This window comes from Gobio gobio (assembly GCF_949357685.1).
Source record: "Gobio gobio genome assembly, chromosome: 4".
NCBI classification, from domain to species: Eukaryota; Metazoa; Chordata; class Actinopteri; order Cypriniformes; family Gobionidae; genus Gobio; species Gobio gobio.
In genome coordinates, this window is record NC_137100.1 from 62,299,238 (window position 1) to 62,316,367 (window position 17,130).

Here is a 17,130-nt window from a genome sequence, read left to right on the forward strand (position 1 = left end):
GTTCAATGCAAACGGAGATATTGTCTTTTAAAGTTATGGCAGTTTATTGACTACAAAAATGGCCGGTTTGGACTACAACAAGCTTCTTCCCGGGTTGGTGACATCATAAACCCTTGCTATTAACATGCAACTAAGTGGGCGAGGCCACGTCGCAGTCATTACGAAAGAGAGAGAGCTGTTGCAGAACTACAAACTACATTTGGCCCTCTAACCAATCTAAGACCATTGCGTTTTTCGGAGGGATGGGCTTCATAGAAGCAGGAAGCAAACGAGCCATTCAAAGGACAGTGGAGATAGCGGTGTGGAATAAAGGTAAAATATAAGAAAAATACGGCGTTTAAAAAAAAAAAAAAGTATTAAGACATGTTATACTGCGCCCCATAAACACAACCAAGCCTAGAAAAAAAACACGGAACCACCCCTTTAAGAGAAAACTGGAGTGTGTGATAAACTATGCAATTATTTATTTTATTAGTAAAATGTATACATAAAATTAATCCACATTTTACAAATTAATTTAAATTATACATAAACCTAAAAAACTAAGCAAAACAAAAACAAAAAATGCTGAAAACATGTAATGAAATGTATGCAAGTAATTTTCCGGCAGCCAATTTAGTTAACGTGACAGTAGCCGCATTTCCATTACCCTTCAAATTGTGCAAATTGAAATTGCGAATGGAAAATACACCCAATGGAAACGTGTCAATTTCGCAAAAACTCACATAAATCGCAAATAAGTTTTTACGCTTGCATTAGGTGGTTTTTCAGGCAATTAAAAAAAGGACATTTTCACAAAACTGCAATGGAAACAGTTTTTTCATATTTACAGGTCACCTGGCGTATGTAAAAATCGATCATTCTTTACAGATGGCGCTGTGTGTTTGGACAGAAGACGAGACAGAGTTCTGTATTAAACTCATAAAAGACAATAGAATTACAGGAATACTGGATTCTAGACAACAAAGAAATGCCACAAAATGATCATGAAGACCTTGAAGCAGATATGAGGGAGAAACACACACACACACCTCATACACTCAAGTATAAGGGCTTTCCTTGCCATTAATGCTTGGATAAAACACCGACGTCTCCTTCCATTTAAAAATAATGGCTAGTGCGGTGGATGGTATATACATAAACCGACTAACATATGTGGCATCATTTTTTGAATGATTTATTGCGAGAGGAAAAAAACAAGTTTTAGTCGCATAACATCGGTTAATGGAAACGCGACATTTCGCAATAGTTTTTTATTGACATTTAGAAAATATCGCAAAGGTTTTGCGTAAATCTGTAATAGAAACACAGCTAATATAATACCCTCTTTTTCATGTGGCATTGTACTAAAAGATACATAAATGTGGGCTGGTTCGGACAGAAGTCTGTAGTTTCCCCAAGAACCAGCACCATTTTAGAGAAAAGGAGTTACCAAAGTAAAGTAAAGTATGCTTTCCGTTCATTTTGAACAGTATATCACTTGAAATGCTCTTTCTTTTCAGTGATGATTACATTGAATGTCCATTTACTTATTTGGTAAGTAATAAGAGCAGTCACAGCTGGATCGCACTGTCTGTATTTATTTTGTAAGGATGACTGTGCATTAAGCCTGACAAATATAACTGATGATATCAAACATCAATACAGTGAAACGTACAGACTGAGTGTAGCTTTGTGGACTTTTGCTTGTCTGCTCACCACTTTGATTTCCTAACCAAAGGCGAATGAATCTGATTGGTTGGCCTGACCCTTTCTACCTACACTCTGACATATCTGTGTGTGCGTGTGGATGGATGGAGGGGACAAAGCAGAGCACACAAAGGTCACTGAACCGTGTGTCCGACTCATCCCGTAATCCATCCTCCCTCTTCAGACCGGCGGAGGAAAGCAGCAATGAAAGGGATGAGAGAAATTGGAAAAGTCCTCCGCATGTTCACTGTCACCCCGAGGAAAGCAACATCAGACTGTAGCTCAGATGCTAGAGGGACTGTGGGGGAAGACGGTAGAAACAGGATGTACTAAAGTGAGAAAGGAAGCCGGAGGTATTTATACACAGCCGCCACACACACACACATACTGAGTACACGCTAGAGGTTGATCTTTCATAGTTCAGGAGACATAAAGGAACAGTTCACACAAAAATAAAAACTCTCTCATCATTTGCTCACCTTCATGTACAATAGGTGTGTTTTTGAAGACATGGGGCACTGTTTTAATGATCTGAGCGCATGGCGCAGGTGCACTTAGGGCGTGTCTGAATCCACTTTTGTTAGTTTAACGACAGAAAAAACGGTTGGCACACCAGGTGCATGGTCCAAAAGGGTTGTCCCGAGTCTCTTAATGAGTCATGGATGTGTTTTGGTTGTATCCAGAGATGGGCATAAATACATGGAAATGTATTTAAAATACAAATACAAAATACTGCGTGGAAAAAGTGATTTAAATACAAATACAGTATTTTGTATTTTGAAAATACACAAAATACATGTGAAATTGGCGATTCAGTGCAGGTATCCTTATTAGGATGAAATCTGTCTGGGCCTATTCATTAATATGTTTTGTTCTAATATCACAACAAGTCACAATTTTGGGTTTAACTTAATTATTTGGTTAGGGTTTAAGAAGTGTACTAAAAAACTGTTTCACATGTGTCCTCAAAATGACCCACAACCTAATCAGTTTATATGTGAAAAAATCCATTTATTCACAAACTTTTCACGAGACGAGTGTTTGACAAATTATTCAGCAAACTACTTCCTCTCATCGCTGCTTTTTGATGGTTTGGAGAACAATTATTCAGAGTCGCCCTCTGTCATTTCACAGAATTATACAACTGAGAACATGTCATGCATACTTTACTGAAGAGCGCACGCAGTAAGCAGGTTCGTGGCGTAGAGCCATGCGGATTGCGAAAGTATAAACAACACACGTACAAGCTAGCTCAATAGGCCTTGCAGTTCATTCATAATTCCTTAAGATCGCTGTGGAAATCGCTGTTAAAACCGGAAGATCATTTAGGTAGCATATTTACAGAGCCCTGCATATGACATGCAGGAAAAAAACTAGTAGGCTAAATCGAGGGAACAAATTAGTAAATCGTGTGGACGGTTTAGCAAATCGAGGGAACAAATTTGTACAATTTTGCACACAATTTACTTTTTTTTTTCTTGCACGTCATGTGTGGGGCTCCATCCGTACATATTAACTAACACATTGCTTTAATTTATTTTACAAACAAATCTAAATTAGCATTTCAAATAATATCTAAGCGTTACATAATGGTGTAGTTTTGCCTTGCGATTACGTAATGACGTCATAGCACAATGACGTCACAACGTCATTTAGCAACTTTTAGCAACAACTCGATCTGCCTTTAACAACTTCCCCTGAAAATTTGTTGGCAACAGTGGCTTCAACTGCACAAAGCTAAAGAGAAAGCGGCAACTGTGTGCTGATTCCACCGCTTGGCCTTTAAGTCAAAAGTATAGGCCTATTTGTCAGCGTTCCACTCCGTCTCGGAGCAAGTGTGAATTTGAATTTCCTTTCGCGGCAGTTATGATAACACAAATCACATCACACCCAATAAGTCATTCACCCTTGCTTCTTTTTCCACTCCAACATTCCAATTATTCCTGCCCACTAAAAGCTGCACAGATATATTTGCTTACCCCGATAGGCCTATGTAAACGATTTAGAAAAAGTTCCATCGATTCACAATTTGTATCTGCTACGAATCTACGATATGTATTGTCATATGATATCACCCATCCCTAACATGCAGTAACGTTAATGCTTCAAACACATTTGACAAGCTATCAACAAGTAGAACTGACCATGACATCCTTATTCCAGAAAAGTTGTGCATGAATGTGCATAAAAACCGCACCCTGATAAAGAGGTTGACTGGCTCAAAGTATTTTGAGTATTTTGAAAATACAAAAATACTCATCTTAAATGTATTTAAATACAAATTACATTTGATTTTTCCAAAGGCTATAGGCAATAGTATTTTGTATTTCAAATACGTATTTTAAATACTGCCCATCCCTGGGTGCAAAAAACCAATCAGAGTCTCATCTCCCATTCCCTTTAAAGAGCCCCTATTATGGATTTTTGAAAATGACCTTTTATGTAGTGTGTAACATAGTTTTCTAAGTGAATAAAAACATCCTGCAAAGTTTTAAATATGAAAGTGTACCGTATATTAAGTTATTGTCTCTCAAATATAAGAGGCGACTCTAAGTCAATTAAACTAATCATTTTTCAAACGAATCATTAGCATATTGCGCATGCACGCCGCGCAGAGACCAGGGAAACCTTGAACACTGCAGCGGATATGGATAGCGAGAAGACTCTGTGCTCTCCAATGTGTTTATTGTGTTACATATTGTGTAGGTCTCTGGCTAACCGGCTAACTCACGTTATTACTGTCTTACTGAAATACTACTGTAAATCGGCTGTGGGCTGCAGTATTACCTAAAACTGTGTCTATTAATGCAGATTGTCTGTCATTTTTACTACTTTGAGTAAAGATAAAGGATGGAGCAAGATTTGTTTTGCAAACGTTAATGTTTACATCAGCTGGGTTTATGTATGCACTGTTATTGATACAGTTCCCACGTGTGCACCGCAATACATTAGACACACACACACACACACACACAGATTTCTGGAGTTTGTGTGCCCAGATAATCTTAGTGAAAGTGGTAAACAGATTTGGCTTGCTGTCCGCTATAGAGGGGCTCGGAGAGGATATTATACCCGAGCTCTGATTGCCCCCTTATAACAGGCAAAATTGTACAAAATTGTTCCCGAAATTACGTTTAATAACTTTACTTGTTGATGGAAGCACACTTGTTAATGCTGATGGTGAGGAATTACAGTTTAAACATCTCACAATGTACCTCAAACTGAGTAGCATCACTGAGAAACTTCCTGCTCAAGGATCGGGTTGAATAACTAGTTCTTCCAATGTTTCATCATCGATTCGGATTCGCGCTGGAATTGATGTAAAATCAACGTCATCCGTACTGTCTTTACAGTGTGTACAATCGCTGAGCTAACAGGAAGCCTCTGGACGGAGCTGGAGTTCAGTTATGGAAACGGACGTTTGTTTCTGAAATACGCACTGTAGGCAGACCAATCACAACAGACTGGGCCGTCTGACCAATCAGAGCAGAGTAGGCTCATGGAAAGGAGGGATTTAGAAAGACTGATTCATCCATCGAGTCGTTTGAGAATCATTGAACATTGTGGTGATGTGCAATGTATATTTTGAGAAAATGAAACTGTTTTTTGACCATGAACGTTGTTGGAGAACTCCGAAACTAAATTAGGGAACTTTAAAATAAAATAATAGGGGCACTTTAAAAGCAGGTTGCGCTTGCACCATGGCAAAATTTGCGAGTTGAAAGACTGAACGCTTCTCCAGAGAGGAATCCTTTTATTTTCAATATTTAAAAATGTTTGTGTGCTGCTGCGCGTCCCTGTGTGTGTAATAAGTGTATGCGCTTTGTGCACCCGCCTATAGGTACATATTACTAACTTACGCCCTTTAAATAACACAAAAAATACTGCGCTATTGACTTTAGAGCAGGTTTTTGTTGAAGTCAAAGGCGCAGTCGTTTTCAGTTCCTCAAAATAGCAACACGTCATCAATGCGCCTGAACACACCTGGTTTTCAGACCAGCACACCCATGGGCGAACAGATGGCACGGGTGCATTTGCTATTTAAACTGGACGTGAAAATGATAACTGCGTCAGGCTGAAACTAGCAAAAACACTTGAGCAGCAATTATTCATCATATTAGATGAGAAGGATCATGTGACACTGAAGACTGGAGTAATGATGCTGCAAATTCAACTTTTATCACAGGAATAAATTACATTTGAAAATATATTTAAATAGAAAACAGTTATTTCAAATTATAATAATATTTCACATTATTACTGCTTTTTCCTTGTTTTTGATCAAATAAATGTTGCCTTGGTGAGCATGAAGAGACTCACTGACCCCAAAATATTAAATCAACTTTGCCTCAGATATTTCTTCAAAAATGTCTTAAGAAAAAAAAAAAGACAGATGAGTGAATAGCTTGCATACAGTATGCATAAAGTTATGAAATGAATGTGGATAGCAGCTCAGATTCTTTTGATCCCCCCCAAACTTAATAAGAATTGTTGGGATTTCTAAATTATGATTGCAAACCTTGGCGAATCTGAGCACAGTTTGAAAAATCGCCAAGATCTCATTTTAAACTCATGCAACACGTGAGATTACTGGGTTCTACAGTATGGAGTCTTAAGCAAACGTGTTCATTTGCTCTTCTTTTAATCGTATTGCTGGTTTAGAGAAACCATGTTACAGTAATTTTTTTCAAAGATTTCACATCCAATCCAATTCACATTTATTTGTATAGGTCTTTTCACAGAACAAACATTGGCTACGTTTTTAGATGTTCAGCATTTAAAATGGTTCAAATAAAACTCAGAAACAAAAACGGAAGGGTTAACTTTAGACGCTCTCTAAAACTGTATCTATGAAGCAAATAATCTGCTCAGCACTTTTAATCACTCACCAGAGAGATGTTATTAAGTTTGACTAATAGACAACCCATTTTAATGTGTGTGTGTGTGTGTGTGTGTGTGTTAACAGAGTTCACAATTACTGCCTCAAGCCTTATATTTGATTAGCTATTGAATCACTCGGTTCAGAACTGACTGAGGCCAAATGCAACAAACGACGCGCCTTCAGGGTCCAATCAATCAATTGATAAAAGGCGTCGGGCCAAATCTGAAATCAGTTTAAATGTACAGAGTGCTCGACACACTGCAGTCTGGATCAGAGTGCTGCTACACAGCTCTTTTGTTAACATTACTTCAACTTCCCACCTACAGAGTGGAATATCTCTGCATTTTAGCAAAAGTAAAAATAAATCTAGGTGTTGGGGAGCAGCACAAGTAAGTTGTACAGCCAGAAGCTGAATCAGACATGCAGTTTAATCAAAACGTGAAACAGTTTGGTCATCAGTATAGCACAATATTGTACTGAAATATATTACTGTATGGTCTGTGGTGATTTTATTCTCTGAGGTTGATTATGTAATAGGACTGCCAGTCGATTAAAATGTTATTTGCTGATTAATTCATCATGCTAATTGCAATTAGTCAGACTCCAAATGAAGATGAGGACATTGTGGCAGGTATCATTTGAATATTACAGTTCCGATTCTGCTTATCAATTCCTAATTTTGATTCCAATAAGGTAAAAATAACTTATGCCACGTTTCCACCACAGGAACTTTCCCCAGGAACTATGAACTTTGGGGTGGTACTCGCTGTGTTTCAACAGGAACGCAGGAACCAGGGTCTAAATGAAGTTCCGGGTAAAAAAATTCCCCTCCGAAAGTCCCTGTTCGCGAGGTAGTACTTTTTCAAAGTTCAGGAACTTTCGGGGGTGGGACTTGGGCGCTGAACATGCCGATTGATTGAGCTCACGGTGCAGCATTTTATTTCAACCGGAATTTTTAAAAGTCTTTTGCAAGGTTCGTTCTGCGTTCAGCAAATATCAGTCTTGCTCTTTCTGTCTGATGGCGCGCATTCGTCTGAGCCATCTCACGGTCTATGTCCGTAATAGCTGATAACATACGTTGTCTTATTTCAAATCTAGCTTTTCGAGCTTTCAGTATCACTTTAGTATCAGTGCTCGTCTCCTTTCCCCAGTTTTGTTAATAACCTCTTTAGTAAACTAATACATAACCAGCAAAAGTCGCGCGCAGTCCTACATCACCGGACTAATTTGCCTAATCTTCACGGTACTTTAGGCCGCAGTGGAAATGTAGACAGTAGCAGGTCTGGGGGAAAAAAATCCTGGTACAAATTGTTCCGGGCAATTTCGGTGGAAACAGGGCTTTAGATCTAAGTCTTTTTACAAAACATTTAATTGTAGCTGAATACAACGAACAGGAATCAACAGTCTAAAAAACAAGGAACGTTTGGTTTAAATACCACAACAAAAACAACTGGCCAAACTAATATAAATTTCAAGCATTATTAAAGACAAGTAAACACTGAGTAATTAAAAAAGAAGAAATAAACAAATTAGCAAATGGACAAATAAATACTGAATTGAACAAAGATATGACTGAAATAAAGTGTTTTAAAGGAACACGCAGACTTTTTGGGACTTTAGCTTATTCACCATATCCCCCATAGTTAGATAAGTCCATACATCTCCGTGCGTGCCATAACTCTGTCTGACGCACCCACCGCTAGCCTAGCTTAGCACAAAGACTGGAGGTAAATGGCTCCAGCTAGCCTACTGCTCAATAAGTGACAAAATAACGCTATACATGCTATGTATGGACTTATCTAACTCTGGGGGTTACGGTGAATAAGTGAAAGTCCCAAAAAGTCTGCATGTTCCTTTAAGATTTTCAGGTATTGTACATCCTGTACAGAAACTAATCAAGTGTAAAATAACACTGCACCTTATAGATAAAATATACATTACAAATATAGTTATAAAAGATATTAAGTCAAGAACAGATTTGTTTTTTGTTGTTTGAGTAACGTTATTATAGAGACGGCAGCAGGAATATTAGGCCGCTGTCACTTTAAGAGCTGCACGGATCCAATACACTGTTACACATGCGTTTAGCTGACTGTGTTTACGAGGATATTTTGACTTTTTTTGTGTGTGTATTTGTCCGTAAAGTGCAAAAATACGTAGAAGAGAACTCAGTTCAATATCGCACACTAATCAGTATGAGAGGCGGCTTTCTGTGCGCGCACAGGTCTTCTTGCGCTTGAATGGTTTAAAGTCAAATTAAAATGCACACAAAAGAATCAATATGGGATATGACAGTATGGGACCAAGTGATTTTAATATAAGATTACGTGATATATTTGGCATTACCATCGTCTTAGTATCTCTCATAGCCTCTAAACTTGAAATGTCCATATTTTGCTACAGGTGTGATGTTAAATGTCATTGAACTTGAAATGTCACTGATCTTGTCTATTGAACTGCAAACAAATTCCTCCTCCTGCATGCTTTCCTTCAGGTCTTGAATCATATGCAGTGCTTGATGTGGACTGGTACGTACTTCTACTGTACAGTATATTTGAATCTTTAGCGTACCTTGCATAGAAGTGCCTGTCCTTTGCAACTCATAGTCAAAGCGAGGTGGGCCGTCGGCGGCGGGGCAAAAGGGAATACAGACACTTTTTTTTACCACTTAAAGCACTGATTATATGACATTACCGGGTTTGTTAGTTTGCTGACTTCAAAGGTGATTTTAGGAAAGATTTTAGAAAAGCACTGTGATCACTGTGTAGTGTAAATCAACATATTTACTTATTGGTTTATTTGAATATGGACAGTACAAAAAACATGATTCCAGCCAAAATCTGGGAAAAAAATATGCGTTACGCATAGAGAGTATAGCATATGCTAATTTGCTTCTCAAAATATACATCTACAAAATATTGTATCCCTATGTATGGTCATTCACTCAAATATATTCAAAGTGGATCATTCGCATGCCATTTAAATGACACTCAATAACAACAACAATAGTATGTAATAGTTTGGGGTCAATTTTTTATGTTTTTGAAAGAAATATCTTCTTCTTATTATCAAGACTGCATTTATTTGATCAAAAATACAGTAAAAAATATTTTAATTTTGTGAAATATTATTACAATTTAAAATAGCTGTTTTCTATGTGAATATATAGTAAAATGTAATTTATTCCTGTGAGCAAAGCTAAATTTTCAGCATCATTACTCCAGTCTTCAGTGTCTACAGAGCTGACACAGAAGTATAAATTCGGCTTTATGTTGAACTTTATTCTTGTACAAACAGACACTGTATTAAAGGTGCACTATGTAACTTTTCCTTCCGCTAGAGGTCGCCTGTTCAAAACAAAGGCGTAGTTTGATGATGCCACGTTTGAGCACAGAATCTTGGGACATGTGGTCTTCACCTCACAGCCGGTGGAAAAGAATCGGAATAGGACTCGGGCAGAAATCATGTTGATGGATGTGATTATTAATGTTACTGTGGTATGAAACAGAAGCAGGACCGAGTGTTGTGGAGCTGAGGAACCGCTGGAGCGATTGTTAATAAGATGAACGCAACACACGCCTCGCGAGCAGCAGACTTTTATTATGGCACAGTCGCTGGCACCATTTCCGCTTTTCCGGTCATGAGTATGAGGTAACACAGCTCTGATTATCATATTAGACACATCTGAGTGTGTTGAAAATGATGTGATGACGTTACTCTGTGCGTTCTCTCGGCGGCTGCTATGACACTTGTTCACACTGCAGTGAGAGTAAAGCGTTTCTGCAAAATAAAAACGGAAACCGAGGGTAACGCAGATATAACGCAATTGACAGGCGACTCCCTCACACGTCCCGGTTCCTTTGTTAAAATAGCAATTTTCTCACGATTTACAAATAGTTGGAAACATTTTGGGATATTGTAAGTACTCAACTGAACGAAATATATAACACTGACCTATTGGTGTTTTGATATTTTACTGCAAAAATGTTACACAGTGCAGCTTTAAGCAGTACATAAAGTATTACATGACAGTCATGTCTCTGAAACATATGTGCATTATATTGCATTTATTTCCACTTCATCTGATAAAGTATGCAAACACAGCGCGAGCGTCACTACGGAAAGCAGAAAGTGTCCGACTTCACACCACGGTTTTCAGCTCCTCCCCGCCTGCACGTGACAACTCGCCGATTGGTTACATCTCAACGATAAAATCTGTCATTTGTTCACACAGCCGGTGTTGTGCCGAATTTTTTCCCCCTGTCAGATTATTACCCCCCTAATATTGGAGGTTTAGGAGTAGGGGAGGGGTTAGGATTAGGCAATCAGGTAGTGACTTCAATGAGGGGGGTAATAATTTGGCAGGGGGTCGAAATTCAGCACAACACCGGCTTTAGGTTTCAAAACTGCTCTTCAGAAACCTACAGGGGATGTCACGGACACTAGTACTACGTTCGTATTTGTCACATCTGACACCTTTTTCATTAAAGCAGTGGTTTTATCTTGCAATTGATGTTTTTCCTTCATTGTTAGAGTGTGCAGGCTTTTTTTGAAGTGTTTTCTGAAATAGGAGTTTAATTAAAAATAAATAAATTAAAAATTATTATCCATCGTCAAGGCTGTCAGTAGTGAAGCTCACACAGGGGGCACTTCCGTTGATTGGCTAAGCGTACACACGTTTATGGGCAAATCTGGAAATAATCCGATAATCTCGAAATCACCAAATTACAGCCGTATGATGCAAACCAACAAACACAACGGTTGTGCGTTCCCGCTGCACACGTCCTCACATTAGCTCTCTCAAAGTGGCATTCCATCATCCTCGGCTTTAGAAAGACAAATTGTGCGCGTCATGCGGAGCTATCGTCTGCCTGCGGGACATGGGGAATTAGCTGCGAGCTGCCACTGCAATTAGGAGCCGCGTTGAAGCAAAGATTGATCAGGCGTCATTTCCATCCTCCATACGGACTGCCAGCTTCATCAGGCCATCTCGCAAACATCCATCTCCCACGACTTCATGCGCTTATACGCTCTATTATTAGAGTAAATGTTTATGTAATGAAACCCCTTTGATGTTCCGCAAGGAGCTTCTGGACTCCAAATGCTCAGGTTTGACAGACGTCGCTTGGATCTCTGGCTTTGCTTCTGGACCCACAAAAGGGAAGGTGTATTGAAACGAGAGCGCTGCAACCATGTCGATAAGGTTTTTATTTTTGTGCAACTTTTTGGGTGTCTGAGAGGCGAGAGGCCGATAAAGAGAGGGAAAAGCTTCAAAAAAGACTTGCAAAGCTTTTTCCGTGCTCTGAAGCAGAGAGAATCACTAATCATTCCTACAAAGCCTCGAGTCAGCAAGCTCATTCTCTCTTTCAATATATCTCTTTTGAGCCTGCGCCAACGGTGTAGGTTCTGATATCGCTCGCTCGCATCGCTTCTGAACCCATAATGGCCTTTGAGTGGATGTGCTGTCAGTGATGAAACTTTAATGTACATCTTGATGGAATCGTATGGATGGGCCTTTCGTACGACACTTGTAAAACGGTGTCCAAAGTGGAGTTACAGTATCAGAATCATAGGCAACTTTTGAGCGGATGCTACTAGGGTTGAATGGTGTGTTTATATCAGTAGGGGAGAGCGGGGCACAACCTAACGCGGGGTTAGTTGTAACACACATGTGTAGTAAAGTTTGTCTATTCAGGTGAAGAAGGAGGCGGGAACCGTGGCGAGCTTTCAAGATACTTTAATCAAAGAAATAAACAAAATGAAAGTAAAAGTGGCAGCCCCTCACAAAACAAAACGCAACATAAAATCCAGGCCTGGTCGTCTCTCGTCTTGGACTGTCGTCGCTCCTCCTTTTTTTCATCGCTGTTTTTTGTGTTTATTTAAAATGACAAATCTGATATTATTTTAATCTTATATCTGTTATTTAACAGTTGAGATAGTTCTTTAATGTAGCCTACCCCATATATGGGGCATGTTATCACATTTCACTTCCATTCTTTCGGGGTAAATCAAGAAAAAAAGTATACACTAATGAAACAAAACCACATAGGCCTAATTGTACTTGACGTGTGCAATCAATGTGGGAAAAAATAAATACTCTGAACCACAAGTGGATTTACACAAACTGAGAAAGTCCCTGCTCTCCCCTATATATCATAAAGCTAATGCATTTATTAATTGGTCGGCATGTTCAAAAAAGCATAACAGTTAATGGATGCATTCATTTCTTTTTACTTCCTCAGGTTATGCTAATGTTCCCCCCGCTTTCTGTGGGTAATACTGTTGTAATAACTATTCCTCGCTTAAGTTGATTCTACACAAATTTTGGAATTCAACGAGTCTGCATTTATATAATATATAAAGCCTAGTACATTTTTTTTTTTAGGTGCAGTTTTAATCATGATTAGGCACAGAAAATGTTTTTTTAATCCCCTTTAAGATAATTTTTGTTGGCAATGGGTTTTTGTTTGGATAAATAGATTAAAAGTGAAAATTAAAAGTGATAATTTGTCTTTGTATTTGATGGACGGAAAGCAAAAGATAAGAGAGTTTTCATAAGAAATAACAAACAGCTCAAAACAGTGCAAACTGCAAATGTAACTCTATATTCTGATTGGATGAGTTACATTTGAAGTCTGTGTAAAATAGACAATACTATATATGCAGTTTTTTTTGTATTGTAGTGCATTGTATATAAAAAAATAAGTAAAAAAAAACCTATATATTCAAAATTAGCTTGAATTTTGGCTGTACATTGGTTCTGTTCTTATCTATAATAGGTCTGTTCCATAATTATTTATACATATTTGATTTATTTATTTAAAACAAAGCAAGACTTTGTTTCACTTTAATTTATTTGTTGATTGGATTATCAACATCTGAAGCATTGTAAAATAGCCAATATAAACTTTTTTGTATTGTTATGTATTGTAATATATATTTAGAATTAAAATACATAAAAAAATTGCTCAGTTCTGTTCTATAATAATTTGGTTTTATAAATATTTATTTATATATTATTTATTTAAAATAATTGTTCAGATATATATATATAACAAAATAATTATAAAATTAGTAAAAAATATTTTGCTCATATATAAGGAAAACATTTTATTTAGTTGACCCAATTTTTTAAGCAAATTATTTGTTCTCGATTTTCATCCATCAAGTACCAACTCTAAAACTTTTTTTAATGTCCGATAACTATAAAGATAATCATAATGATAACTATATTAGTTATTCATCGCACCAGCGGACCATAACACTCTTTATTTTAAGTGCACGCTGAAGGTTTGTCGCCTGCTGCTTTAAATGCTCAAGCTCTTTTTGCCTTTCAATTCTCCCATAGGGATTTCAAAAAAGTCTTTGTTAAAGTGTTATAAGTCATGAACCAAACCTATCAGCTACGAGGAGAATCCCAACACTACAAACTTTGATTTAAAGCAAAAAAGTATAAAAGGCAAAAGTACAAAGCTGTGTACTTAACGACTTCAGTGATAGAAAGAACTACAATCTCATGAAGCATTGCGAACAGCATATCTAATGAAAAATTATGGAGGAATATAAAACTACTCATTTACAAATTTTGATTATATGTATAAAATATATTTTAAGTTTATTGCAAAATATGCATACAAACATTTCAGTATTTTGAGCGTAGGGGTAGGGAGATCAACTCGATTGCATTATTTGACATGCTTCATGGGAATGGACGGAGGTAAAAAGCTGTTGCTTTTTTCAACTCTCTGATTGGTGTCCTTTTCTGTACAGCATCATGGGTAATGTAGTTTTTCACCAGGAATTCCACTGTTAAACATGACTATTTTAAAAAGTACGCTGAAATAATGCAGGTTACCGTACTTTTTAAAAAAGAATCTCGTATAATCTTTAAAGTCCCTGTGGAATCAAAATGAAGTTTTTTGGCTTTTAGTATGAATATGCTAGCCTTACTGTTATCTATAATCTAGTGTACTCTAAATTCGCATTTAGAAGATATAAGCATTCAAAACTTACAGTCTCTCACAATATGGATCAATGATTTTGATGACATCACTCTGCAATTCAGCTTCTCATCAGATTTTCTGTCCAATCAAATGCTCTCTAGGTCCTAAAGCGTCCCGCCCCCTACATTTTAAATAGACGCTGAAACTGTGGAGAAAATCTGTCTTTTGTTCACACATTTACTATGGTTACACACATTTACGAGCTGTGATATAAAGTCAATTCTATTGGCTATTATAAAAAGGGGTGGGGCTGTTCGATATGTCCCGCCCTGTCTTCCCGTTGCACTCTTTAGTTATTGTCCTTGGTGTGAACAGGTCCTGTAACCGTTATGCTCTGTATTAATGTGGCATTGCTTGTACGTAGCAAACACAGGTATAAAGTCCAAGGCCTGGATTGTACAGTAAGCATACTTGAGCTTTTTTAACAGGCGTGATTCGTTTTTTTTTTTTAAACTTGTGTTTTGGGAGAACACCCTTTCAGAATAAGGCAAGAATAAACTGCACATCTTCACTGTTTCGCAATATTCCACCCCCAGGACTCCCAGAGTAATGGCTTCATATATGCCATGAGGTGAAATATCCCTCAGCTTGCAACCCAATAAAATGTGAAAGTAAATTACATAACATTTCACAACCTCTTTCCTGTAGGCATTCTGCAGCATTCCACACGGAAGGAACTGTAATTCATTCAGCGGTCTTTGCATCTGAGCTTAAGTTTTATTGGCTGTAATTCCTCACCGGAGAGACCATAAGCAGCTGCTCCCGTTTGCCGGCCGACGCACATGCCTTTTCATTCTGTGGCTGTGTTCTGCTCTCAGGTTTCAGCTGGTTTCAGCAGAGTAGGAGTGGAATGAAATGAAATGCCATGAAGGAGAATATGAGTGAAGAGGAGTCCGTCTGGGTGTGGACACGGACGAGCGAGAGAAACGGTATAGTCAATCCCTCTAGAGATCGATCGCTTCTGCCAGGGCCAAAAGAGGGAAAAAAAGGACACTTAAAGACAATTAGTTTGAGATGAAGTAAACACACTCAGATTGATGGCTCAATTCAGAGAATGGGAGAAAGAGAGAGAGAAATAAACAGAGATTGCTCAATCTTTCTGGACTAAATCACCTTACACCACTTTTGCAGATTACAGGTTGCAAAGGAATCAATGTCAAAAACAGAACTTAAAAGCATCTTATCGGTAAAGTCATCACAAATAATTATAATTATTTGGTAATATTTTGTCTTACTTGGAGCTTTTTGTCATTCTGTATGGCAACAAAATAAATAAATATGCTTATATATATATATATATATATATATAAACTAAAATATTGTTCCTTTATGTTAATTCTCCACTAATTTGGGGATTCAATGGGTAAATATATTCCCATATAGATACAGATAGTTATAGATATAGATAGTCATTTTATTTTTACACAAAAAAAATATTGTTGTTATAACTTTAAAAAGTAAGTTACCTGGTTGCCTTATTTTTGAGTTCATTGAAATTAAAACAATTTAGTTAATAAATATTATGTTATCAGAACCATATTAATTATCTAAGTTGATTTGACAAAAGATAAAAAGTTGTGATAAATCATGAAAAAATGTTTTTACAGTTGGGCTTAATCATGATTATTCAAAGAAAATAATGCAATTAATAATTTTTTGTTGTTGTTGTTGATTTCATGCTCTAATCCGGATGTTTTTGCTGGACAAATTTATAAAAGATGATTTATGTTTAATTAAGCAAGTGGCAATGGCTTCAATTGGTCATATGTATTAAAAAGTGATTATTTTCTCTCTATATTTGAAACGTGATGGATGAAAGCCAAAATATAACAACTAATTAGATAATTAGCATCGGTGGATTATGTAACATTTGAATCAATAACTATATCACAAATGTTATTACCATTCTCTTTTAGCCACGGAGGATGATGGGAAATGTAGTTTTGTTTCTGGCTAAAGGAGTAGTTTTATATTTCAAACACAGCATGCAAATTTGTGCAAACTTAATTAAACAGTCAATATTCATGATGAAATCGTAATTATGACCAATGAACCTCAGTCAAGGCAGGCATTTGAATTCAACTGAGTGAAAACAAAGGTGAATGTTCAACTGGTAAGAGCTGTACTTCTATCCCTCATTGTTTTCAATCACATCAAATTAAATATGCATTTCCCCTGACTAAGGTTCATACTAATTAGCCTCTGCCGTGATTCTTTAATTGACACGTCTCCAACTGGGCTAAAAGAAAATCCCGCTGGTAATTATAACATGGGTATCATGCGAATTCATCTCGTAAATACAATCATTCTGACTTGACCCAAAGACAGCATTTGAATTACTGGGCTGGCTTTGTGACATTTCAATTCCAGCTTTCTTATGTGTGATGCAATATCTGTTTAATGGATAGTGGATTCACCCAAGCCTGGATGCCAGCCGAACTTTTGAGCTCGGGCAGTTCGGTCTGGACTTTCTCCGTAGAGGAGTAATTATGCCCGAACAGAAACTGTTCGGACCAATGAAATTGTCAGGACGGGCTTTAGACGATGATGGACAGG

At 37.4% G+C, this 17,130-nt stretch overlaps 1 protein-coding gene across 1 annotated transcript in view; it reads right to left on the bottom strand.

The window, feature by feature from the left end:
* Nucleotides 1–10,341, bottom strand: part of LOC307125783 (general transcription factor II-I repeat domain-containing protein 2-like) — a 175,201-nt gene extending 164,860 nt beyond the window's left edge. Inside the window, exon 1 of the mRNA XM_079815893.1 lies at nt 9,873–10,341. The gene's annotated coding sequence lies outside the window, so the exon portion shown is untranslated. The remainder of the gene's footprint in view (nt 1–9,872) is intronic.
* Between the last annotated feature and the right edge of the window lie 6,789 nt (nt 10,342–17,130).